Source organism: Nerophis ophidion, linkage group LG17 (assembly GCF_033978795.1).
Source record: "Nerophis ophidion isolate RoL-2023_Sa linkage group LG17, RoL_Noph_v1.0, whole genome shotgun sequence".
In the NCBI taxonomy this organism is placed as follows: Eukaryota; Metazoa; Chordata; class Actinopteri; order Syngnathiformes; family Syngnathidae; genus Nerophis; species Nerophis ophidion.
Window position 1 is genome coordinate 30589723 of NC_084627.1, and position 27756 is coordinate 30617478.

Here is a 27756-nt window from a genome sequence, read left to right on the forward strand (position 1 = left end):
GTTTTACTAGGAACAGTTATTTTTATATGGTTTGCAAATCAAAAATTATGTTTTATTCAAAATGACTGTATACTGTAACACTCAATATTACAGTTATTTAAACATAACTTCTAAACCACACATGAAAAATGGCCAATAATGCCTGAAATAATGCATCTCTGAGAGTTCTACTTGAAACATGTGCTTTTTTAAATTTTGAAAATGGACAAAGTAGTTTTTTACTCAGTATGACAATAATGATCTTAGAATCCTGAGATAATGCGAAAAAAGCAATAAAAATGAATTCCAACATAATTCCTAATCCAAACGTGCAAAATCTCTAAAAATGCCTGTGATATTGAATCAATGTGAGTTTTACTAGAACCGAATGTTTTTCTATGGTTTGCAACTACAAAAATTAGGTTCTACTCAATATGACTGTATACTTTAACACTCAATATGACAGTTATTTAAACATAACTTCTAAACCACATATGAAAAATGGCTAATAATGCCTGAAATAATGCATCTTCGGGAGTTTTGTTCGAAACATATGCTTTTTAAAATCTTGCAAATGCAAAAAGTAGTTTTTTATTCAATAAGACAGTAATGTTCCTACAATCCTTAGATAATGCGAAAAAGCAATAAAAATGTATTCAAACATAAATTCTAAACGTCACATGCAAAATGGCTTATAATGTCTGGAGATAGTCATCTTTGTCAGTTGTACTAGAAAAATGATTATTTGTAAGGTTTGCAAAGACATAAAGTTGTTTTGTAATTCAAAACAGATGTATATTTGTCATACTAAATATCAAAGGTTTACAGACATAACTCCAAAACCAAACATAATATCTGTCAAATAAAGCCTGTAATATTGAATTCATGTGAGTTTTACAAGAATCAAGTATTTTGGAAAGGGTCACAAATACAAAAATTTGGTTTTTTTCCACTATGACAGTATACTGTCACACTCAATAAGAAAGCTTTTGAAACATAATTCCAAAAATACACATGCAAAATGTCTAGTAACGCCTAAAGTTATGTATCTTTAAGAGTTTTACTGGAAAGAAACATTTGACAAGGTTTGCAAAAACAAAAAGTAATGTTTTACTCAATTTGACAGTATTATACTTACAATCCTGAGATAATGCGAAAAAAGCAATAAAAATGTATTACAACACAACTCCTAATCCAAACGTGCAAAGTGTCTAAAAAAGAATGTGACATTGAATCCATAGGAGTTTTACTAGGAACAGTTATTTTTATATGGTTTGCAAATCAAAAATTATGTTTTATTCAATATGACTGTATACTGTAACACTCAATATTACAGTTATTTAAACATAACTTCTAAACCACACATGAAAAATGGCCAATAATGCCTGAAATAATGCATCTCTGAGAGTTCTACTTAAAACATGTGCTTTTTTAAATTTTGAAAATGGACAAAGTAGTTTTTTACTCAGTATGACAATAATGATCTTAGAATCCTGAGATAATGCGAAAAAAGCAATAAAAATGAATTCCAACATAATTCCTAATCCAAATGTGCAAAATGACTAAAATGCCTGTGATATTGAATCATTGTGAGTTTTACTAAAACCGAATGTTTTTCTATGGTTTGCAACTACAAAAATTAGGTTCTACTCAATAGGACTGTATACTTTAACACTAAATATGACAGTTATTTAAACAAAACTTCTAAACCACACATGAAAAATGGCTAATAATGCCTGAAATAATGCATCTTCGGGAGTTTTGATTGAAACATATGCTTTTTAAAATCTTGCAAATGCAAAAAGTAGTTTTTTTAATCAATAAAACAGTAATGTTCCTACAATCCTGAGATAATGCGAAAAAAGCAATACAATGTATTCAAACATAACTTCTAAAAAACACATGCAAAATGGCTTATAATGTCTGGAGATATTCATCTTTGTCAGTTGTACTAGAAAAAGGATCATTTGTAAGGTTTGCAAAGACATAAAGTTGTTTTGTAATTCAAAACAGATGTATATTTGTCATTCTAAATATGAAATGTTTATAGACATAACTCCAAAACCAAAAATAATATCTGTCAAATAAAGCCTGTAATATTGAATTTATGTTAGTTTTACAAGAATCAAGTATTTTGGAAAGGTTCACTAATACAGAAATTAGGTTTTATTCACTATGACAGTATACTGTCACACTAAATAAGAAAGTTTTTGAAACATAATTCCAAAAATGCTCATGCAAAATGTCTAATAACGTCTGAAGATATGTATCTTTAAGAGTTTTACTGGAAAGAAACATTTGAAAAGGTTTGCAATAACAAAAAGTAATGTTTTACTCAATTTGACAGTATTATACTTACAATCCTGAGATAATACGAAAAAAGTAATAAAAATGTATTACAACATAACTCCTAATCCAAACGTGCAAAGTGTCTAAAAAAGAATGTGAAATTGAATCCATGGGAGTTTTACTAGGAACAGTTATTTTTATATGGTTTGCAAATCAAAAATTATGTTGTATTCAATATGACTGTATACTGTAACACTCAATATTACAGTTATTTAAACAAAACTTCTAAACCACACATGAAAAATGGCCAATAATGCCTGAAATAATGCATCTCTGAGAGTTCTACTTGAAACATGTGCTTTTTTAAATTTTGAAAATGGACAAAGTAGTTTTTTACTCAGTATGACAATAATGATCTTAGAATCCTGAGATAATGCGAAAAAAGCAATAAAAATGAATTCCAAAATAAATCCTAATCCAAACGTGCAAAATGTCTAAAAATGCCTGTGATATTGAATCAATGTGAGTTTTACTAGAAATGATTGTTTTTCTAAGGTTTGCAACTACACAAATTAGGTTCTACTCAATATGACTGTATACTGTAACACTCAATATGACAGTTATTTAAACATAACTTCTAAACCACACATGAAAAATGGCCAATAATGCCTGAAATAATGCAGCTTCGGGAGTTTTGTTCGAAACATTTACTTTTTAAAATCTTGCAAATGCAAAAAGTTGTTTTTTTATTCAATAAGACAGTAATGTTCCTACAATCCTGAGATAATGCGAAAAAAGCAATAAAATGTATTCAAACATAACTTCTAAACAACAAATGCAAAATGGCTTATAATGTCTGGAGATATTCATCTTTGTCAGTTGTACTAGAAAAATGATCATTTGTAAGGTTTGCAAAGACATAAAGTTGTTTTGTAATTCAAAACAGATGTATATTTGTCATTCTAAATATGAAATGTTTATAGACATAACTCCAAAACCAAACATAATATCTGTCTAATAAAGCCTGTAATATTGAATTTATGTTAGTTTTACAAGAATCAAGTATTTTGGAAAGGTTCACAAATACAGAAATTAGGTTTTATTCACTATGACAGTATACTGTCACACTCAATAAGAAAGTTTTTGAAACATAATTCCAAAAATGCACATGCAAAATGTCTAATAACGCCTGAAGATATGTATCTTTAAGAGATTTATTGGAAAGAAACATTTGAAAAAGTTTGCAAAGACAAAAAGTAATGTTTTACTCAATTTGACAGTATTATACTTACAATCCTGAGATAAGGCGAAAAAAGCAATAAAAATGTATTACAACATAACTCCTAATCCAAACGTGCAAAGTGTCTAAAAAAGAATGTGAAATTGAATCCTTGGGAGTTTTACTAGGAACAGTTATTTTTATATGGTTTGCAAATCAAAAATTATGTTTTATTCAATATGACTGTATACTGTAACACTCAATATTACAGTTATTTAAACATAACTTCTAAACCACACATGAAAAATGGCCAATAATGCCTGAAATAATGCATCTCTGAGAGTTCTACTTGAAACATGTGCTTTTTTAAATTTTGAAAATGGACAAAGTAGTTTTTTACTCAGTATGACAATAATGATCTTAGAATCCTGAGATAATGCGAAAAAAGCAATAAAAATGAATTCCAACATAATTCCTAATCCAAATGTGCAAAATCTCTAAAAATGCCTGTGATATTGAATCAATGTGAGTTTTACTAGAACCGAATGTTTTTCTATGGTTTGCAACTACAAAAATTAGGTTCCACTCAATATGACTGTATACTTTAACACTCAATATGACAGTTATTTAAACATAACTTCTAAACCACATATGAAAAATGGCTAATAATGCCTGAAATAATGCATCTTCGGGAGTTTTGTTCGAAACATATGCTTTTTAAAATCTTGCAAATGCAAAAAGTAGTTTTTTATTCAATAAGACAGTAATGTTCCTACAATCCTTAGATAATGCGAAAAAGCAATAAAAATGTATTCAAACAAAAATTCTAAACGTCACATGCAAAATGGCTTATAATGTCTGGAGATATTCATCTTTGTCAGTTGTACTAGAAAAATGATCATTTGTAAGGTTTGCAAAGACATAAAGTTGTTTTGTAATTCAAAACAGATGTATATTTGTCATTCTAAATATGAAATGTTTGTAGACATAACTCCAAAACCAAACATAATATCTGTCTAATAAAGCCTGTAATATTGAATTTATGTTAGTTTTACAAGAATCAAGTATTTTGGAAAGGTTCACAAATACAGAAATTAGGTTTTATTCACTATGACAGTATACTGTCACACTCAATAAGAAAGCTTTTGAAACATAATTCCAAAAATACAAATGCAAAATGTCTAATAACGCCTAAAGTTATGTATCTTTAAGAGTTTTACTGGAAAGAAACATTTGACAAGGTTTGCAAAAACAAAAAGTAATGTTTTACTCAATTTGACAGTATTATACTTACAATCCTGAGATAAGGCGAAAAAAGCAATAAAAATGTATTACAAAATAACTGCTAATCCAAACGTGCAAAGTGTCTAAAAAAGAATGTGAAATTGAATCCATAGGAGTTTTACTAGGAACAGTTATTTTTATATGGTTTGCAAATCAAAAATTATGTTTTATTCAATATGACTGTATACTGTAACACTCAATATTACAGTTATTTAAACATAACTTCTAAACCACACATGAAAAATGGCCAATAATGCCTGAAATAATGCATCTCTGAGAGTTCTACTTGAAACATGTGCTTTTTTAAATTTTGAAAATGGACAAAGTAGTTTTTTACTCAGTATGACAATAATGATTTTAGCATCCTGAGATTATGCGAAAAAAGCAATAAAAATGAATTCCAACATAATTCCTAATCCAAACGTGCAAAATCTCTAAAAATGCCTGTGATATTGAATCAATGTGAGTTTTACTAGAACCGAATGTTTTTCTATGGTTTGCAACTACAAAAATTAGGTTCTACTCAATATGACTGTATACTTTAACACTCAATATGACAGTTATTTAAACATAACTTCTAAACCACATATGAAAAATGGCTAATAATGCCTGAAATAATGCATCTTCGAGAGTTTTGTTCGAAACATATGCTTTTTAAAATCTTGCAAATGCAAAAAGTAGTTTTTTATTCAATAAGACAGTAATGTTCCTACAATCCTGGGATAATGCGAAAAAGCAATAAAAATGTATTCAAACATAAATTCTAAACGTCACATGCAAAATGGCTTATACTGTCTGGAGATATTCATCTTTGTCAGTTGTACTAGAAAAATTATAATTTGTAAGGTTTGCAAAGACATACAGTGGTTTTGTAATTCAAAACAGATGTATATTGTCATACTAAATATGAAAGGTTTATAGACATAACTCCAAAACCAAACATAATATCTGTCAAATAAAGCCTGTAATATTGAATTTATGTGAGTTTTACAAGAATCAAGTATTTTGGAAAGGGTCACAAATACAAAAATTAGTTTTTTTTTCACTATGACAGTATACTGTCACACTCAATAAGAAAGTATTTGAAACATAATTCCAAAAATACACATGCAAAAATTCTAATAACGCCTGAAGATATGTATGATTAAGAGTTTTACTGGAAAGAAACACTTGACAAGGTTTGCAAAAACAAAAAGTAATGTTTTACTCAATTTAACAGTATTATACTTACAATCCTGAGATAATGCGAAAAAAGCAGTAAAAATTTATTACAACATAATTCCTAATCCAAACGTGCAAAATTTCTAAAAAAGAATGTGAAATTGAATCCATGGGAGTTTTAATAGGAACAGTTATTTTCATATGGTTTGCAAATCAAAAATTACGTTTTATTCAATATGACTGTATACTGTAACACTAAATTTTACAGTTATTTAAACATAACTTCTAAACCACACATGAAAAATGGCCAATAATGCCTGAAATAATGCATCTCTGAGAGTTTTACTTGAAAAATGTCCTTTTTTAAATTTTGAAAATGGACAAAGTTGTTTTTTACTCAGTATGACAATAATGATCTTAGAATCCTGAGATAATGCGAAAAAAGCAATACAAATGTATTCCAACATAATTCCTAATCCAAACGTGTAAAATGTCTAAAAATGCCTTTGACATTGAATTAATGTGAGTTTTACTAGAAATGATTGTTTTTCTATGGTTTTCAATTACAAAAAATAGGTTTTACTCAATATGACTGTATACAGTAACACTCAATATGACAGTTATTTAAACATAACAGCTAAACCACACATGACAAATAGCTAATAATGCCTGAAATAATGCAGCTTCGTGAGTTTTGTTCGAAACATATACTTTTTAAAATCTTGCAATTCTGAAAAGTAGTTTTTTATTCAATAAGATAGTAATGTTCCTAATATCCTGAGATAATGCGAAAAAGCAAAACAAATGTATTCAAACATAACTTCTAAACGACACATGCAAAATGGCTTATAATGTCTGGAGATATTCATCTTTGTCAGTTGTACTAGAAAAAGGATCATTTGTAAGGTTTGCAAAGACATACATTTGTTTTGTAATTCAAAACAGATGTATATTTGACATACTAAATATGAAAGGTTTATAGACCTAACTCCAAAACCAAACATAATATCTGTCTAATAAAGCCTGTAATATTGAATTTATGTTAGTTTTACAAGAATCAAGTTTTTTGGAAGGGTTCACAAATAAAGAAATTAGGTTTTATTCACTATGACAGTATACTGTCACACTTTATTGCTTTTTTCGCATTATCTCAGGATTGTAGGAACATTACTGTCTTATTGAATAAAAAACTACTTTTTGCATTTGCAAGATTTTAAAAAGCATATGTTTCGAACAAAACTCTCGAAGATGCATTAGTTCAGGCATTATTAGCAATTTTTCATGTGTGGTTTAGAAGTTATGTTCAAATAACTGTCATATTGAGTGTTACAGTATACAGTCATATTGAGTAAAACCTAATTTTTGCAGTTGCAAACCATAGAAAAACAATCGTTTCTAGTAAAACTCACATTGATTCAATATCACATGCATTTTTAGACATTTTGCACGTTTGGATTAGGAATTATGTTGGAATACATTTTTATTGCTTTTTTCGCATTATCTCAGGATTGTAAGTATAATACTGTCAAATTGAGTAAAACATTACTTTTTGTTTTTGCAAACCTTGTCAAATGTTTCTTTCCAGTAAAACTATTCAAGATACATAACTTCAGGCGTTATTAGACATTTTGCATGTGTATTTTTGGAATTATGTTTCAAGAACTTTCTTATTGAGTGTGACAGTATACTGTCATAGTGAATAAAACCTAATTTCTGTATTTGTGAACCTTTCCAAAAAACTTGATTCTTGTAAAACTCACATCAATTCAATATTACAGGCTTTTTTGGACAGATATTATGTTTGGTTTTGGAGTTATATCTATAAACCTTTCATATTTAGTATGACAAATATACATCTGTTTTGAAATACAAAACAACTTTATGTCTTTGCAAACCTTACAAATGATCATTTTTCTAGTACAACTGACAAAGATGAATATCTCCAGACATTATAAGCCATTTTGCATGTGTTGTTTAGAAGTTATGTTTGAATACATTTTATTGCTTTTTTCGCATTATCTCAGGATTGTAGGAACATTACTGTTTTATTGAATAAAAAACTACTTTTTGCATTTGCAAGATTTTAAAAAGCATATGTTTCGAACAAAACTCTCGAAGATGCATTATTTCAGGCATTATTAGCAATTTTTCATGTGTGGTTTAGAAGTTATGTTCAAATAACTGTCATATTGAGTGTTACAGTATACAATCATATTGAGTAAAACCTAATTTTTGTAGTTGCAAACCATAGAAAAACAATCGTTTCTAGTAAAACTCACATTGATTCAATAGCACAGATATATTTAGACATTTTGCACGTTTGGATTAGGAATTGTGGTGTAATACATTTTTATTGCTTTTTTCGCATTATCTCAGGATTGTATGTATAATACTGTCAAATTGAGTAAAACTTTACTTTTTGTTTTTGCAAACCTTGTCAAATGTTTTGTTCCAGTAAAACCCTTAAAGATACATAACTTCAGGCGTTATTAGACATTTTGCATGTGTATTTTTGGAATTATGTTTGAAGAACTTTCTAATTGAATGTGACAGTATACTGTCATAGTGAATAAAACCTCATTTCTGTATTTGTGAACCTTTCCAAAAAAATTGATTCTTGTAAAACTCACATAAATTCAATATTACAGGCTATTTTGGACAGATATTATGTTTGGTTTTGGAGTTATATCTATAAACCTTTCATATTTAGTATGACAAATATACATCTGTTTTGAATTACAAAACAACTTTATGTCTTTGCAAACCTTACAAATGATCATTTTTCTAGTACAACTGACAAAGATGAATATCTCCAGACATTATAAGCCATTTTGCATGTGTTGTTTAGAAGTTATGTTTGAATACATTTTTATTGCTTTTTTCGCATTATCTCAGGATTGTAGGAACATTACTGTCTTATTGAATAAAAAACTACTTTTTGCATTTGCAAGATTTTAAAAAGCATATGTTTCGAACAAAACTCCCGAAGATGCATTATTTCACGCATTATTAGCAATTGTTCATGTGTGGTTTAGAAGTTATGCTCAAATAACTGTCATATTGAGTGTTACAGTATACAGTCATATTGAGTAAAACCTAATTTTTGTAGTTGCAAACCATAGAAAAACACTCGTTTCTAGTAAAACTCATATTGATTCAATATCACAGGTATTTTTGGACATTTTGCACGTTTGGATTAGGAATTGTGTTGTAATACATTTCTATTGCTTTTTTCGCATTATCCAAGGATTGTAAGTATAATACTGTCAAATTGAGTAAAACATTACTTTTTGTTTTTGCAAACCTTGTCAAATGTTTCTTTCCAGTAAAACTCTTAAAGATACATAACTTTAGGCGTTATTAGACATTTTGCATTGTATTTTTGGAATTATGTTTGAAGAACTTTCTTATTGAGTGTGACAGTATACTGTCATAGTGAATAAAACCTAATTTCTGTATTTGTGAACCTTTCCAAAAAACTTGATTCTTGTAAAACTCACATAAATTCAATATTACAGGCTTTTTTGGACAGATATTATGTTTGGTTTTGGAGTTATATCTATAAACCTTTCATATTTAGTATGACAAATATACATCTGTTTTGAATTACAAAACAACTTTATGTCTTTGCAAACCTTACAAATGATCATTTTTCTAGTACAACTGACAAAGATGAATATCTCCAGACATTATAAGCCATTTTCCATGTGTTGTTTAGAAGTTATGTTTGAATACATTTTTATTGCTTTTTTCGCATTATCTCAGGATTGAAGGAACATTACTGTCTTATTGAATAAAAAACTACTTTTTGCATTTGCAAGAATTAAAAAAGCATATGTTTCGAACAAAACTCTCGAAGATGCATTATTTCAGGCATTATTAGCAATTTTTCATGTGTGGTTTAGAAGTTATGTTCAAATAACTGTCATATTGAGTCTTACAGTATACAGTCATATTGAGTAAAACCTAATTTTTGTAGTTGCAAACCATAGAAAAACAATCGTTTCTAGGAAAACTCACATTCATTCAATATCACAGATATATTTAGACATTTTGCACGTTTGGATTAGGAATTGTGGTGTAATACATTTTTATTGCTTTTTTCGCATTATCTCAGGATTGTATGTATAATACTGTCAAATTGAGTAAAACTTTACTTTTTGTTTTTGCAAACCTTGTCAAATGTTTCTTTCCAGTAAAACCCTTAAAGATACATAACTTCAGGCGTTATTAGACATTTTGCATGTGTATTTTTGGAATTATGTTTCAAGAACTTTCTTATTGAGTATGACAGTATACTGTCATAGTGAATAAAACCTAATTTCTGTATTTGTGAACCTTTCCAAAAAATTTGATTCTTGTAAAACTCACATAAATTCAATTTTACAGGCTATTTTGGACAGATATTATGTTTGGTTTTGGAGTTATATCTATAAACCTTTCATATTTAGTATGACAAACATACATCTGTTTTGAATTACAAAACAATGTTATGTCTTTGCAAACCTTACAAATGATCATTTTTCTAGTACAACTGACAAAGATGAATATCTCCAGACATTATAAGCCATTTTGCATGTGTTGTTTAGAAGTTATGTTTGAATACATTTTATTGCTTTTTTCGCATTATCTCAGGATTGTAGGAACATTACTGTCTTATTGAATAAAAAACTACTTTTTGCATTTGCAAGATTTTAAAAAGCATATGTTTCGAACAAAACTCTCGAAGATGCATTATTTCAGGCATTATTAGCAATTTTTCATGTGTGGTTTAGAAGTTATGTTCAAATAACTGTCATATTGAGTGTTACAGTATACAGTCATATTGAGTAAAACCTAATTTTTGTAGTTGCAAACCATAGAAAAACAATTGTTTCTATTAAAACTCACATTGATTCAATATCACAGATATATTTAGACATTTTGCACGTTTGGATTAGGAATTATGTTGGAATACATTTTTATTGCTTTTTTCGCATTATCTCAGGATTGTAAGTATAATACTGTCAAATTGAGTAAAACATTACTTTTTGTTTTTGCAAACCTTGTCAAATGTTTCTTTCCAGTAAAACTCTTAAAGATACATAACTTCAGGCGTTATTAGACATTTCGCATGTGTATTTTTGGAATTATGTTTCAAGAACTTTCTTATTGAGTGTGACAGTATACTGTCATAGTGAATAAAACCTAATTTCTGTATTTGTGAACCTTTCCAAAAAACTTGATTCTTGTAAAACTCACATAAATTCAATATTACAGGCTTTTTTGGACAGATATTATGTTTGGTTTTGGAGTTATATCTATAAACCTTTCATATTTAGTATGACAAATATACATCTGTTTTGAATTACAAAACAACTTTATGTCTTTGCAAACCTTACAAATGATCATTTTTCTAGTACAACTGACAAAGATGAATATCTCCAGACATTATAAGCCATTTTCCATGTGTTGTTTAGAAGTTATGTTTGAATACATTTTTATTGCTTTTTTCGCATTATCCCAGGATTGAAGGAACATTACTGTCTTATTGAATAAGAAACAACTTTTTGCATTTGCAAGAATTTAAAAAGCATATGTTTCGAACAAAACTCTCGAAGATGCATTATTTCAGGCATTATTAGCAATTTTTCATGTGTGGTTTAGAAGTTATGTTCAAATAACTGTCATATTGAGTGTTACAGTATACAGTCATATTGAGTAAAACCTAATTTTTGTAGTTGCAAACCATAGAAAAACAATCGTTTCTAGTAAAACTCACATTGATTCAATATCACAGATATATTTAGACATTTTGCACGTTTGGATTAGGAATTGTGGTGTAATACATTTTTATTGCTTTTTTCGCATTATCTCAGGATTGTATGTATAATACTGTCAAATTGAGTAAAACTTTACTTTTTGTTTTTGCAAACCTTGTCAAATGTTTCTTTCCAATAAAACTCTTAAAGATACATAACTTCAGGCGTTATTAGACATTTTGCATGTGTATTTTTGGAATTATGTTTCAAGAACTTTCTTATTGAGTGTGACAGTATACTGTCATAGTGAATAAAACCTAATTTCTGTATTTGTGAACCTTTCCAAAAAACTTGATTCTTGTAAAACTCACGTCAATTCAATATTACAGGCTTTTTTGGACAGATATTATGTTTGGTTTTGGAGTTATATCTATAAACCTTTCATATTTAGTATGACAAATATACATCTGTTTTGAATTACAAAACAACTTTATGTCTTTGCAAACCTTACAAATGATAATTTTTTCTAGTACAACTGACAAAGATGAATATCTCCAGACATTATCAGCCATTTTGCATGTGTTGTTTGGAAGTTATGTTTGAATACATTTTATTGCTTTTTTCGCATTATCTCAGGATTTTAGGAACATTACTGTCTTATTGAATAAAAAACTACTTTTTGCATTTGCAAGATTTTAAAAAGCATATGTTTCGAACAAAACTCTCGAAGATGCATTATTTCAGGCATTATTAGCAATTTTTCATGTGTGGTTTAGAAGTTATGTTCAAATAACTGTCATATTGAGTGTTACAGTATACAATCATATTGAGTAAAAACTAATTTTTGTAGTTGCAAACCATAGAAAAACAATCGTTTCTAGTAAAACTCACATTGATTCAATATCACAGATATATTTAGACATTTTGCACGTTTGGATTAGGAATTATGTTGGAATACATTTTTATTGCTTTTTTCGCATTATCTCAGGATTGTAAGTATAATACTGTCAAATTGAGTAAAACAATACTTTTTGTTTTTGCAAACCTTGTCAAATGTTTCTTTCCAATAAAACTCTTAAAGATATATAACTTCAGGCGTTGTTAGACATTTTGCATGTGTATTTTTGGAATTATGTTTCAAGAACTTTCTTATTGAGTGTGACAGTATACTGTCATAGTGAATAAAACCTAATTTCTGTATTTGTGAACCTTTCCAAAAAATTTGATTCTTGTAAAACTCACATAAATTCAATATTACAGGCTATTTTGGACAGATATTATGTTTGGTTTTGGAGTTATATCTATAAACCTTTCATATTTAGTATGACAAATATACATCTGTTTTGAATTACAAAACAACTTTATGTCTTTGCAAACCTTACAAATGATAATTTTTCTAGTACAACTGACAAAGATGAATATCTCCAGACATTATAAGCCTTTTTGCATGTGTTGTTTTGAAGTTATGTTTGAATACATTTTATTGCTTTTTTCGCATTATCTCAGGATTTTAGGAACATTACTGTCTTATTGAATAAAAAACTACTTTTTGCATTTGCAAGATTTTAAAAAGCATATGTTTCGAACAAAACTCTCGAAGATGCATTATTTCAGGCATTATTAGCAATTTTTCATGTGTGGTTTAGAAGTTATGTTCAAATAACTGTCATGTTGAGTGTTACAGTATACAGTCATATTGAGTAAAACCTAATTTTTGTAGTTGCAAACCATAGAAAAACAATTGTTTCTAGTAAAACTCACATTTATTCAATATCACAGATATATTTAGACATTTTGCACGTTTGGATTAGGAATTATGTTGGAATACATTTTTATTACTTTTTTCGCATTATCTCAGGATTGTAAGTATAATACTGTCAAATTGAGTAAAACATTACTTTTTGTTTTTGCAAACCTTGTCAAATGTTTCTTTCCAGTAAAACTCTTAAAGATACATAACTTCAGGCGTTATTAGACATTTTGCATGTGTATTTTTGGAATCGTTTCAAGAACTTTCTTATTGAGTGTGACAGTATACTGTCATAGTGAATAAAACCTAATTTCTGTATTTGTGAACCTTTCCAAAAAACTTGATTCTTGTAAAACTCACATAAATTCAATATTACAGGATTTTTTGGACAGATATTATGTTTGGTTTTGGAGTTATATCTATAAACCTTTCATATTTAGTATGACAAATATACATCTGTTTTGAATTACAAAACAACTTTATGTCTTTGCAAACCTTACAAATGATCATTTTTCTAGTACAACTGACAAAGATGAATATCTCCAGACATTATAAGCCATTTTGCATGTGTTGTTTAGAAGTTATGTTTGAATACATTTTATTGCTTTTTTCGCATTATCTCAGGATTGTAGGAACATTACTGTCTTATTGAATAAAAAACTACTTTTTGCATTTGCAAGATTTTAAAAAGCATATGTTTCGAACAAAACTCTCGAAGATGCATTATTTCAGGCATTATTAGCAATTTTTCATGTGTGGTTTAGAAGTTATGTTCAAATAACTGTCATATTGAGTGTTACAGTATACAATCATATTGAGTAAAACCTAATTTTTGTAGTTGCAAACTATAGAAAAACAATCGTTTCTAGTAAAACTCACATTGATTCAATATCACAGGTATATTTAGACATGTTGCACGTTTGGATTAGGAATTGTGGTGTAATACATTTTTATTGCTTTTTTCGCATTATCTCAGGATTGTATGTATAATACTGTCAAATTGAGTAGAACTTTACTTTTTGTTTTTGCGAACCTTGTCAAATGTTTCTTTCCAGTAAAACCCTTAAAGATACATAACTTCAGGCGTTATTAGACATTTTGCATGTGTATTTTTGGAATTATGTTTCAAGAACTTTCTTATTGAGTGTGACAGTATACTGTCATAGTGAATAAAACCTAATTTCTGTATTTGTGAACCTTTCCAAAAAACTTGATTCTTGTAAAACTTAGATAAATTCAATATTACAGGCTATTTTGGCCAGATATTATGTTTGGTTTTGGAGTTATATCTATAAACCTTTCATATTTAGTATGACAAATATACATCTGTTTTGAATTATAAAACAACTTTATGTCTTTGCAAACCTTACAAATGATCATTTTTCTAGTACAACTGACAAAGATGAATATCTCCAGACATTATAAGCCATTTTGCATGTGTTGTTTAGAAGTTATGTTTGAATACATTTTATTGCTTTTTTCGCATTATCTCAGGATTGTAGGAACATTACAATAAAAAAACTACTTTTTGCATTTGCAAGATTTTAAAAAGCATATTTTTCGAACAAAACTCTCGAAGATGCATTATTTCAGGCATTATTAGCAATTTTTCATGTGTGGTTTAGAAGTTATGTTCAAATAACTGTCATATTGAGTGTTACAGTATACAGTCATATTGAGTAAAACCTAATTTTTGTAGTTGCAAACCATAGAAAAACAATCGTTTCTAGTAAAACTCACATTGATTCAATATCACAGATATATTTAGACATTTTGCACATTTGGATTAGGAATTGTGGTGTAATACATTTTTATTGCTTTTTTCGCATTATCTCAGGATTGTATGTATAATACTGTCAAATTGAGTAAAACTTTACTTTTTGTTTTTGCAAACCTTGTCAAATGTTACTTTCCAGTAAAACCCTTAAAGATACATAACTTCAGGCGTTATTAGACATTTTGCATGTGTATTTTTGGAATTATGTTTGAAGAACTTTCTTATTGAGTATGACAGTATACTGTCATAGTGAATAAAACCTAATTTCTGTATTTGTGAACCTTTCCAAAAAATTTGATTCTTGTAAAACTCACATAAATTCAATTTTACAGGCTATTTTCGACGGATATTATGTTTGGTTTTGGAGTTATATCTATAAACCTTTCATATTTAGTATGACAAACATACATCTGTTTTGAATTACAAAACAACTTTATGTCTTTGCAAACCTTCAAATGATCATTTTTCTAGTACAACTGACAAACATGAATATCTCCAGACATTATAAGCCATTTTGCATGTGTTGTTTAGAAGTTATGTTTGAATACATTTTTATTGCTTTTTTCGCATTATCTCAGGATTGTAGGAACATTACTGTCTTATTGAATTAAAAACTACTTTTTGCATTTGCAAGATTTTAAAAAGCATATGTTTCGAACAAAACTCACGAAGATGCATTATTTCAGGTATTATTAGCAATTTTTCATTCGTGGTTTAGAAGTTATTTTTAAATAACTGTCACATTGAGTGTTACAGTATACAATCATATTGAGTAAAAACTAATTTTTGTAGTTGCAAACCATAGAAAAACAATCGTTTCTAGTAAAACTCACATTGATTCAATATCACAGATATATTTAGACATTTTGCACGTTTGGATTAGGAATTTTGTTGGAATACATTTTTATTGCTCTTTTCGCATTATCTCAGGATTATAAGTATAATACTGTCAAATTGAGTAAAACATTACTTTTTGTTTTTGCAAACCTTGTCAAATGTTTCTTTCCAGTAAAACTCTTAAAGATACATAACTTCAGGCGTTATTAGACATTTTGCATGTGTATTTTTGGAATTATGTTTGAAGAACTTTCTAATTGAATGTGACAGTATACTGTCACAGTGAATAAAACCTAATTTCTGTATTTGTGAACCTTTCCAAAAAACTTGATTCTTGTAAAACTCACATCAATTCAATATTACAGGCTTTTTTGGACAGATATTATGTTTGGTTTTGGAGTTATATCTATAAACCTTTCATATTTAGTATGACAAATATACATCTGTTTTGAATTACAAAACAACTTTATGTCTTTGCAAACCTTACAAATGATCATTTTTCTAGTACAACTGACAAAGATGAATATCTCCAGACATTATAAGCCATTTTGCATGTGTTGTTTAGAAGTTATGTATGAATACATTTTATTGCTTTTTTCGCATTATCTCAGGATTGTAGGAACATTACTGTCTTATTGAATAAAAAACTACTTTTTGCATTTGCAAGATTTTAAAAAGCATATGTTTCGAACAAAACTCTCGAAGATGCATTATTTCAGGCATTATTAGCAATTTTTCATTTGTGGTTTAGAAGTTATGTTCAAATAACTGTCATATTGAGTGTTACAGTATACAATCATATTGAGTAAAACCTAATTTTTGTAGTTGCAAACCATAGAAAAACAATCGTTTCTAGTAAAACTCACATTCATTCAATATCACAGATATATTTAGACATTTTGCACGTTTGGATTAGGAATTGTGGTGTAATACATTTTTATTGCTTTTTTCGCATTATCTCAGGATTGTATGTATAATACTGTCAAATTGAGTAAAACTTTACTTTTTGTTTTTGCAAACCTTGTCAAATGTTTCTTTCCAGTATACCCTTAAAGATACATAACTTCAGGCGTTATTAGACATTTTGCATGTGTATTTTTGGAATTATGTTTCAAGAACTTTCTTATTGAGTGTGACAGTATACTGTCATAGTGAATAAAACCTAATTTCTGTATTTGTGAACCTTTCCAAAAAATTTGATTCTTGTAAAACTCACATAAATTCAATATTACAGGCTATTTTGGACAGATATTATGTTTGGTTTTGGAGTTATATCTATAAACCTTTCATATTTAGTATGACAAATATACATCAGTTTTGAATTACAAAACAACTTTGTGTCTTTGCAAACCTTACAAATGATCATTTTTCTAGTACAACTGACAAAGATGAATATCTCCAGACATTATAAGCCATTTTGCATGTGTTGTTATGAAGTTATGTTTGAATACATTTTATTGCTTTTTTTGCATTATCTCAGGATTGTAGGAACATTACTGTCTTATTGAATAAAAAACTACTTTTTGCATTTGCAAGATTTTAAAAAGCATATGTTTCGAACAAAACTCTCGAAGATGCATTATTCAGGCATTATTAGCAATTTTTCATGTGTGGTTTAGAAGTTATGTTCAAATAACTGTCATATTGAGTGTTACAGTATACAGTCATATTGAGTAAAACCTAATTTTTGTAGTTGCAAACCATAGAAAAAAAATCGTTTCTAGTAAAACTCACATTGATTCAATATCACAGATATATTTAGACATTTTGCACGTTTGGATTAGGAATTATGTTGGAAAACATTTTTATTGCTTTTTTCGCATTATCTCAGGATTGTAAGTATAATACTGTCAAATTGAGTAAAACATTACTTTTTGTTTTTGCAAACCTTGTCAAATGTCTATTTCCAGTAAAACTCTTAAAGATACATAACTTCAGGCGTTATTAGACATTTTGCATGTGTATTTTTGGAATTATATTTCAAGAACTTTCTTATTGAGTGTGACAGTATACTGTCATAGTGAATAAAACCTAATTTCTGTATTTGTGAACCTTTCCAAAAAACTTGATTCTTGTAAAACTCACATAAATTCAATATTACAGGCTTTTTTGGACAGATATTATGTTTGGTTTTGGAGTTATATCTATAAACCTTTCATATTTAGTATGACAAATATACATCTGTTTTGAATTACAAAACAACTTTATGTCTTTGCAAACCTTACAAATGATCATTTTTCTAGTACAACTGACAAAGATGAATATCTCCAGACATTATAAGCCATTTTCCATGTGTTGTTTAGAAGTTATGTTTGAATACATTTTTATTGCTTTTTTTGCATTATCTCAGGATTGAAGGAACATTACTGTCTTATTGAATAAAAAACTACTTTTTGCATTTGCAAGAATTTAAAAAGCATATGTTTCGAACAAAACTCTCGAAGATGCATTATTTCAGTCATTATTAGCAATTTTTAATGTGTGGTTTAGAAGTTATGTTCAAATAACTGTCATATTGAGTGTTACAGTATACAATCATATTGAGTAAAACCTAATTTTTGTAGTTGCAAACCATAGAAAAACAATCGTTTCTAGTAAAACTCACATTCATTCAATATCACAGATATATTTAGACATTTTGCACGTTTGGATTAGGAATTGTGGTGTAATACATTTTTATTGCTTTTTTCGCATTATCTCAGGATTGTATGTATAATACTGTCAAATTGAGTAAAACTTTACTTTTTGTTTTTGCAAACCTTGTCAAATGTTTCTTTCCAGTAAAACCCTTAAAGATACATAACTTCAGGCGTTATTAGACATTTTGCATGTGTATTTTTGGAATTATATTTGAATAACTTTCTTATTGAGTGTGACAGTATACTGTCATAGTGAATAAAACCTAATTTCTGTATTTGTGAACCTTTCCGAAAAACTTGATTCTTGTAAAACTCACATAAATTCAATATTACAGGCTATTTTGGCCAGATATTATGTTTGGTTTTGGAGTTATATCTATAAACCTTTCATATTTAGTATGACAAATATACATCTGTTTTGAATTACAAAACAACTTTATGTCTTTGCAAACCTTACAAATGATAATTTTTCTAGTACAACTGACAAAGATGAATATCTCCAGACATTATAAGCCATTTTGCATGTGTTGTTTAGAAGTTATGATTGAATACATTTTATTGCTTTTTTCGCATTATCTCAGGATTGTTTGAACATTACTGTCTTATTGAATTAAAAACTACTTTTTGCATTTGCAAGATTTTAAAAAGCATATGTTTCGAACAAAACTCACGAAGATGCATTATTTCAGGTATTATTAGCAATTTTTCATTCGTGGTTTAGAAGTTATTTTTAAATAACTGTCATATTGAGTGTTACAGTATACAGTCATATTGAGTAAAACCAAATTTTTGTAGTTGCAAACCATAGAAAAACACTCGTTTCTAGTAAAACTCATATTGATTCAATATCACAGGTATTTTTAGACATTTTGCACGTTTGGATTAGGAATTGTGTTGTAATACATTTTTATTGCTTTTTTCGCATTATCTCAGGATTGTAAGTATAATACTGTCAAATTGAGTAAAACATTACTTTTTGTTTTTGCAAACCTTGTCAAATGTTTCTTTCCAGTAAAACTCTTAAAGATACATAACTTTAGGCGTTATTAGACATTTTGCATGTGTATTTTTGGAATTATGTTTGAAGAACTTTCTTATTGAGTGTGACAGTATACTGTCATAGTGAATAAAACCTAATTTCTGTATTTGTGAACCTTTCCAAAAAACTTGATTCTTGTAAAACTTACATAAATTCAATATTACAGGCTATTTTGGACAGATATTATGTTTGGTTTTGGAGTTATATCTATAAACCTTTCATATTTAGTATGACAAATATACATCTGTTTTGAATTACAAAACAACTTTATGTCCTTGCAAACCTTAAAAATGATCATTTTTCTAGTACAACTGACAAAGATGAATATCTCCAGACATTATAAGCCATTTTGTAGTTGTTGTTTAGAAGTTATGTTTGAATACATTTTATTGCTTTTTTCGCATTATCTCAGGATTGTAGGAACATTACTGTCTTATTGAATTAAAAACTACTTTTTGCATTTGCAAGATTTTAAAAAGCATATGTTTCGAACAAAACTCAAGAAGATGCATTATTTCAGGTATTATTAGCAATTTTTCATTCGTGGTTTAGAAGTTATTTTTAAATAACTGTCACATTGAGTGTTACAGTATACAATCATATTGAGTAAAAACTAATTTTTGTAGTTGCAAACCATAGAAAAACAATCGTTTCTAGTAAAACTCACATTGATTCAATATCACAGATATATTTAGACATTTTGCACGTTTGGATTAGGAATTTTGTTGGAATACATTTTTATTGCTCTTTTCGCATTATCTCAGGATTATAAGTATAATACTGTCAAATTGAGTAAAACATTACTTTTTGTTTTTGCAAACCTTGTCAAATGTTTCTTTCCAGTAAAACTCTTGAAGATACATAACTTCAGGCGTTATTAGACATTTTGCATGTGTATTTTTGGAATTATGTTTGAAGAACTTTCTAATTGAATGTGACAGTATACTGTCACAGTGAATAAAACCTAATTTCTGTATTTGTGAACCTTTCCAAAAAACTTGATTCTTGTAAAACTCACATCAATTCAATATTACAGGCTTTTTTGGACAGATATTATGTTTGGTTTTGGAGTTATATCTATAAACCTTTCATATTTAGTATGACAAATATACATCTGTTTTGAATTACAAAACAACTTTATGTCTTTGCAAACCTTACAAATGATCATTTTTCTAGTACAACTGACAAAGATGAATATCTCCAGACATTATAAGCCATTTTGCATGTGTTGTTTAGAAGTTATGTATGAATACATTTTATTGCTTTTTTCGCATTATCTCAGGATTGTAGGAACATTACTGTCTTATTGAATAAAAAACTACTTTTTGCATTTGCAAGATTTTAAAAAGCATATGTTTCGAACAAAACTCTCGAAGATGCATTATTTCAGGCATTATTAGCAATTTTTCATTTGTGGTTTAGAAGTTATGTTCAAATAACTGTCATATTGAGTGTTACAGTATACAATCATATTGAGTAGAACCTAATTTTTGTATTTGCAAACCATAGAAAAACAATCGTTTCTAGTAAAACTCACATTCATTCAATATCACAGATATATTTAGACATTTTGCACGTTTGGATTAGGAATTGTGGTGTAATACATTTTTATTGCTTTTTTCGCATTATCTCAGGATTGTATGTATAATACTGTCAAATTGAGTAAAACTTTACTTTTTGTTTTTGCAAACCTTGTCAAATGTTTCTTTCCAGTAAACCATTAAAGATACATAACTTCAGGCGTTATTAGACATTTTGCATGTGTATTTTTGGAATTATGTTTCAAGAACTTTCTTATTGAGTGTGACAGTATACTGTCATAGTGAATAAAACCTAATTTCTGTATTTGTGAACCTTTCCAAAAAATTTGATTCTTGTAAAACTCACATAAATTCAATATTACAGGCTATTTTGGACAGATATTATGTTTGGTTTTGGAGTTATATCTATAAACCTTTCATATTTAGTATGACAAATATACATCAGTTTTGAATTACAAAACAACTTTGTGTCTTTGCAAACCTTACAAATGATCATTTTTCTAGTACAACTGACAAAGATGAATATCTCCAGACATTATAAGCCATTTTGCATGTGTTGTTATGAAGTTATGTTTGAATACATTTTATTGCTTTTTTTGCATTATCTCAGGATTGTAGGAACATTACTGTCTTATTGAATAAAAAACTACTTTTTGCATTTGCAAGATTTTAAAAAGCATATGTTTCGAACAAAACTCTCGAAGATGCATTATTCAGGCATTATTAGCAATTTTTCATGTGTGGTTTAGAAGTTATGTTCAAATAACTGTCATATTGAGTGTTACAGTATACAGTCATATTGAGTAAAACCTAATTTTTGTAGTTGCAAACCATAGAAAAAAAATCGTTTCTAGTAAAACTCACATTGATTCAATATCACAGATATATTTAGACATTTTGCACGTTTGGATTAGGAATTATGTTGGAAAACATTTTTATTGCTTTTTTCGCATTATCTCAGGATTGTAAGTATAATACTGTCAAATTGAGTAAAACATTACTTTTTGTTTTTGCAAACCTTGTCAAATGTCTATTTCCAGTAAAACTCTTAAAGATACATAACTTCAGGCGTTATTAGACATTTTGCATGTGTATTTTTGGAATTATATTTCAAGAACTTTCTTATTGAGTGTGACAGTATACTGTCATAGTGAATAAAACCTAATTTCTGTATTTGTGAACCTTTCCAAAAAACTTGATTCTTGTAAAACTCACATAAATTCAATATTACAGGCTTTTTTGGACAGATATTATGTTTGGTTTTGGAGTTATATCTATAAACCTTTCATATTTAGTATGACAAATATACATCTGTTTTGAATTACAAAACAACTTTATGTCTTTGCAAACCTTACAAATGATCATTTTTCTAGTACAACTGACAAAGATGAATATCTCCAGACATTATAAGCCATTTTCCATGTGTTGTTTAGAAGTTATGTTTGAATACATTTTTATTGCTTTTTTTGCATTATCTCAGGATTGAAGGAACATTACTGTCTTATTGAATAAAAAACTACTTTTTGCATTTGCAAGAATTTAAAAAGCATATGTTTCGAACAAAACTCTCGAAGATGCATTATTTCAGTCATTATTAGCAATTTTTAATGTGTGGTTTAGAAGTTATGTTCAAATAACTGTCATATTGAGTGTTACAGTATACAATCATATTGAGTAAAACCTAATTTTTGTAGTTGCAAACCATAGAAAAACAATCGTTTCTAGTAAAACTCACATTCATTCAATATCACAGATATATTTAGACATTTTGCACGTTTGGATTAGGAATTGTGGTGTAATACATTTTTATTGCTTTTTTCGCATTATCTCAGGATTGTATGTATAATACTGTCAAATTGAGTAAAACTTTACTTTTTGTTTTTGCAAACCTTGTCAAATGTTTCTTTCCAGTAAAACCCTTAAAGATACATAACTTCAGGCGTTATTAGACATTTTGCATGCGTATTTTTGGAATTATATTTGAATAACTTTCTTATTGAGTGTGACAGTATACTGTCATAGTGAATAAAACCTAATTTCTGTATTTGTGAACCTTTCCGAAAAACTTGATTCTTGTAAAACTCACATAAATTCAATATTACAGGCTATTTTGGCCAGATATTATGTTTGGTTTTGGAGTTATATCTATAAACCTTTCATATTTAGTATGACAAATATACATCTGTTTTGAATTACAAAACAACTTTATGTCTTTGCAAACCTTACAAATGATAATTTTTCTAGTACAACTGACAAAGATGAATATCTCCAGACATTATAAGCCATTTTGCATGTGTTGTTTAGAAGTTATGATTGAATACATTTTATTGCTTTTTTCGCATTATCTCAGGATTGTTTGAACATTACTGTCTTATTGAATTAAAAACTACTTTTTGCATTTGCAAGATTTTAAAAAGCATATGTTTCGAACAAAACTCACGAAGATGCATTATTTCAGGTATTATTAGCAATTTTTCATTCGTGGTTTAGAAGTTATTTTTAAATAACTGTCATATTGAGTGTTACAGTATACAGTCATATTGAGTAAAACCAAATTTTTGTAGTTGCAAACCATAGAAAAACACTCGTTTCTAGTAAAACTCATATTGATTCAATATCACAGGTATTTTTAGACATTTTGCACGTTTGGATTAGGAATTGTGTTGTAATACATTTTTATTGCTTTTTTCGCATTATCTCAGGATTGTAAGTATAATACTGTCAAATTGAGTAAAACATTACTTTTTGTTTTTGCAAACCTTGTCAAATGTTTCTTTCCAGTAAAACTCTTAAAGATACATAACTTTAGGCGTTATTAGACATTTTGCATGTGTATTTTTGGAATTATGTTTGAAGAACTTTCTTATTGAGTGTGACAGTATACTGTCATAGTGAATAAAACCTAATTTCTGTATTTGTGAACCTTTCCAAAAAACTTGATTCTTGTAAAACTTACATAAATTCAATATTACAGGCTATTTTGGACAGATATTATGTTTGGTTTTGGAGTTATATCTATAAACCTTTCATATTTAGTATGACAAATATACATCTGTTTTGAATTACAAAACAACTTTATGTCCTTGCAAACCTTACAAATGATCATTTTTCTAGTACAACTGACAAAGATGAATATCTCCAGACATTATAAGCCATTTTGTAGTTGTTGTTTAGAAGTTATGTTTGAATACATTTTATTGCTTTTTTCGCATTATCTCAGGATTGTAGGAACATTACTGTCTTATTGAATAAAAAACTACTTTTTGCATTTGCAAGATTTTAAAAAGCATATGTTTCGAACAAAACTCTCGAAGATGCATTATTTCAGGCATTATTAGCATTTTTTCATGTGTGGTTTAGAAGTTATGTTCAAATAACTGTCATAGTGAGTGTTACAGTATACAGTCATATTGAGTAAAACCTAATTTTTGTAGTTGCAAACCATAGAAAAAAAATCGTCTCTAGTAAAACTCACATTGATTCAATATCACAGATATATTTAGACATTTTGCACGTTTGGATTAGGAATTTTGTTGGAATACATTTTTATTGCTTTTTTCGCATTATCTCAGGATTATAAGTATAATACTGTCAAATTGAGTAAAACATTACTTTTTGTTTTTGCAAACCTTGTCAAATGTTTCTTTCCAGTAAAACTCTTAAAGATACATAATTTCAGGCGTTATTAGACATTTTGCATGTGTATTTTTGGAATTATGTTTGAAGAACTTTCTAATTGAATGTGACAGTATACTGTCACAGTGAATAAAACCTAATTTCTGTATTTGTGAACCTTTCCAAAAAACTTGATTCTTGTAAAACTCACATCAATTCAATATTACAGGCTTTTTTGGGCAGATATTATGTTTGGTTTTGGAGTTATATCTATAAACCTTTCATATTTAGTATGACAAATATACATCTGTTTTGAATTACAAAACAACTTTATGTCTTTGCAAACCTTACAAATGATCATTTTTCTAGTACAACTGACAAAGATGAATATCTCCAGACATTATAAGCCATTTTGCATGTGTTGTTTAGAAGTTATGTATGAATACATTTTATTGCTTTTTTCGCATTATCTCAGGATTGTAGGAACATTACTGTCTTATTGAATAAAAAACTACTTTTTGCATTTGCAAGATTTTAAAAAGCATATGTTTCGAACAAAACTCTCGAAGATCCATTATTTCAGGCATTATTAGCAATTTTTCATGTGTGGTTTAGAAGTTATGTTCAAATAACTGTCATATTGAGTGTTACAGTATACAATCATATTGAGTAAAACCTAATTTTTGTAGATGCAAACCATAGAAAAACAATCGTTTCTAGTAAAACTCACATTCATTCAATATCACAGATATATTTAGACATTTTGCACGTTTAGATTAGGAATTGTGGTGTAATACATTTTTATTGCTTTTTTCGCATTATCTCAGGATTGTATGTATAATACTGTCAAATTGAGTAAAACTTTACTTTTTGTTTTTGCAAACCTTGTCAAATGTTTCTTTCCAGTAAAACCCTTAAAGATACATAACTTCAGGCGTTATTAGACATTTCGCATGTGTATTTTTGGAATTATGTTTCAAGAACTTTCTTATTGAGTGTGACAGTATACTGTCATAGTGAATAAAACCTAATTTCTGTATTTGTGAACCTTTCCAAAAAATTTGATTCTTGTAAAACTCACATAAATTCAATATTACAGGCTATTTTGGACAGATATTATGTTTGGTTTTGGAGTTATATCTATAAACCTTTCATATTTAGTATGACAAATATACATCAGTTTTGAATTACAAAACAACTTTATGTCTTTGCAAACCTTACAAATTATCATTTTTCTAGTACAACTGACAAAGATGAATATCTCCAGACATTATAAGCCATTTTGCATGTGTTGTTATGAAGTTATGTTTGAATACATTTTATTGCTTTTTTCGCATTATCTCAGGATTGTAGGAACATTACTGTCTTATTGAATAAAAAACTACTTTTTGCATTTGCAAGATTTTAAAAAGCATATGTTTCGAACAAAACTCTCGAAGATGCATTATCTCAGGCATTATTAGCAATTTTTCATGTGTGGTTTAGAAGTTATGTTCAAATAACTGTCATATTGAGTGTTACAGTATACAGTCATATTGAGTAAAACCTAATTTTTGTAGTTGCAAACCATAGAAAAAAAATCGTTTCTAGTAAAACTCACATTGATTCAATATCACAGATATATTTAGACATTTTGCACGTTTGGATTAGGAATTATGTTGGAATACATTTTTATTGCTTTTTTCGCATTATCTCAGGATTGTAAGTATAATACTGTCAAATTGAGTAAAACATTACTTTTTGTTTTTGCAAACCTTGTCAAATGTTTATTTCCAGTAAAACTCTTAAAGATACATAACTTCAGGCGTTATTAGACATTTTGCATGTGTATTTTTGGAATTATGTTTCAAGAACTTTCTTATTGAGTGTGACAGTATACTGTCATAGTGAATAAAACCTAATTTCTGTATTTGTGAACCTTTCCAAAAAACTTGATTCTTGTAAAACTCACATAAATTCAATATTACAGGCTTTTTTGGACAGATATTATGTTTGGTTTTGGAGTTATATCTATAAACCTTTCATATTTAGTATGACAAATATACATCTGTTTTGAATTACAAAACAACTTTATGTCTTTGCAAACCTTACAAATGATCATTTTTCTAGTACAACTGACAAAGATGAATATCTCCAGACATTATAAGCCATTTTCCATGTGTTGTTTAGAAGTTATGTTTGAATACATTTTTATTGCTTTTTTTGCATTATCTCAGGATTGAAGGAACATTACTGTCTTATTGAATAAAAAACTACTTTTTGCATTTGCAAGAATTTAAAAAGCATATGTTTCGAACAAAACTCTCGAAGATGCATTATTTCAGGCATTATTAGCAATTTTTCATTTGTGGTTTAGAAGTTATGTTCAAATAACTGTCATATTGAGTGTTAGAGTATACAATCATATTGAATAAAACCTAATTTTTGTAGTTGCAAACCATAGAAAAACAATCGTTTCTAGTAAAACTCACATTGATTCAATATCACAGATATATTTAGACATTTTGCACGTTTGGATTAGGAATTGTGGTGTAATACATTTTTATTGCTTTTTTCGCATTATCTCAGGATTGTATGTATAATACTGTCAAATTGAGTAAAACTTTACTTTTTGTTTTTGCAAACCTTGTCAAATGTTTCTTTCCAATAAAACTCTTAAAGATACATAGCTTCAGGCGTTATTAGACATTTTGCATGTGTATTTTTGGAATTATGTTTCAAAAACTTTCTTATTGAGTGTGACAGTATACTGTCATAGTGAATAAAACCTACTTTCTGTATTTGTGAACCTTTCCAAAAAACTTGATTCTTGTAAAACTCAAGTCAATTCAATATTACAGGCTTTTTTGGACAGATATTATGTTTGGTTTTGGAGTTATATCTAT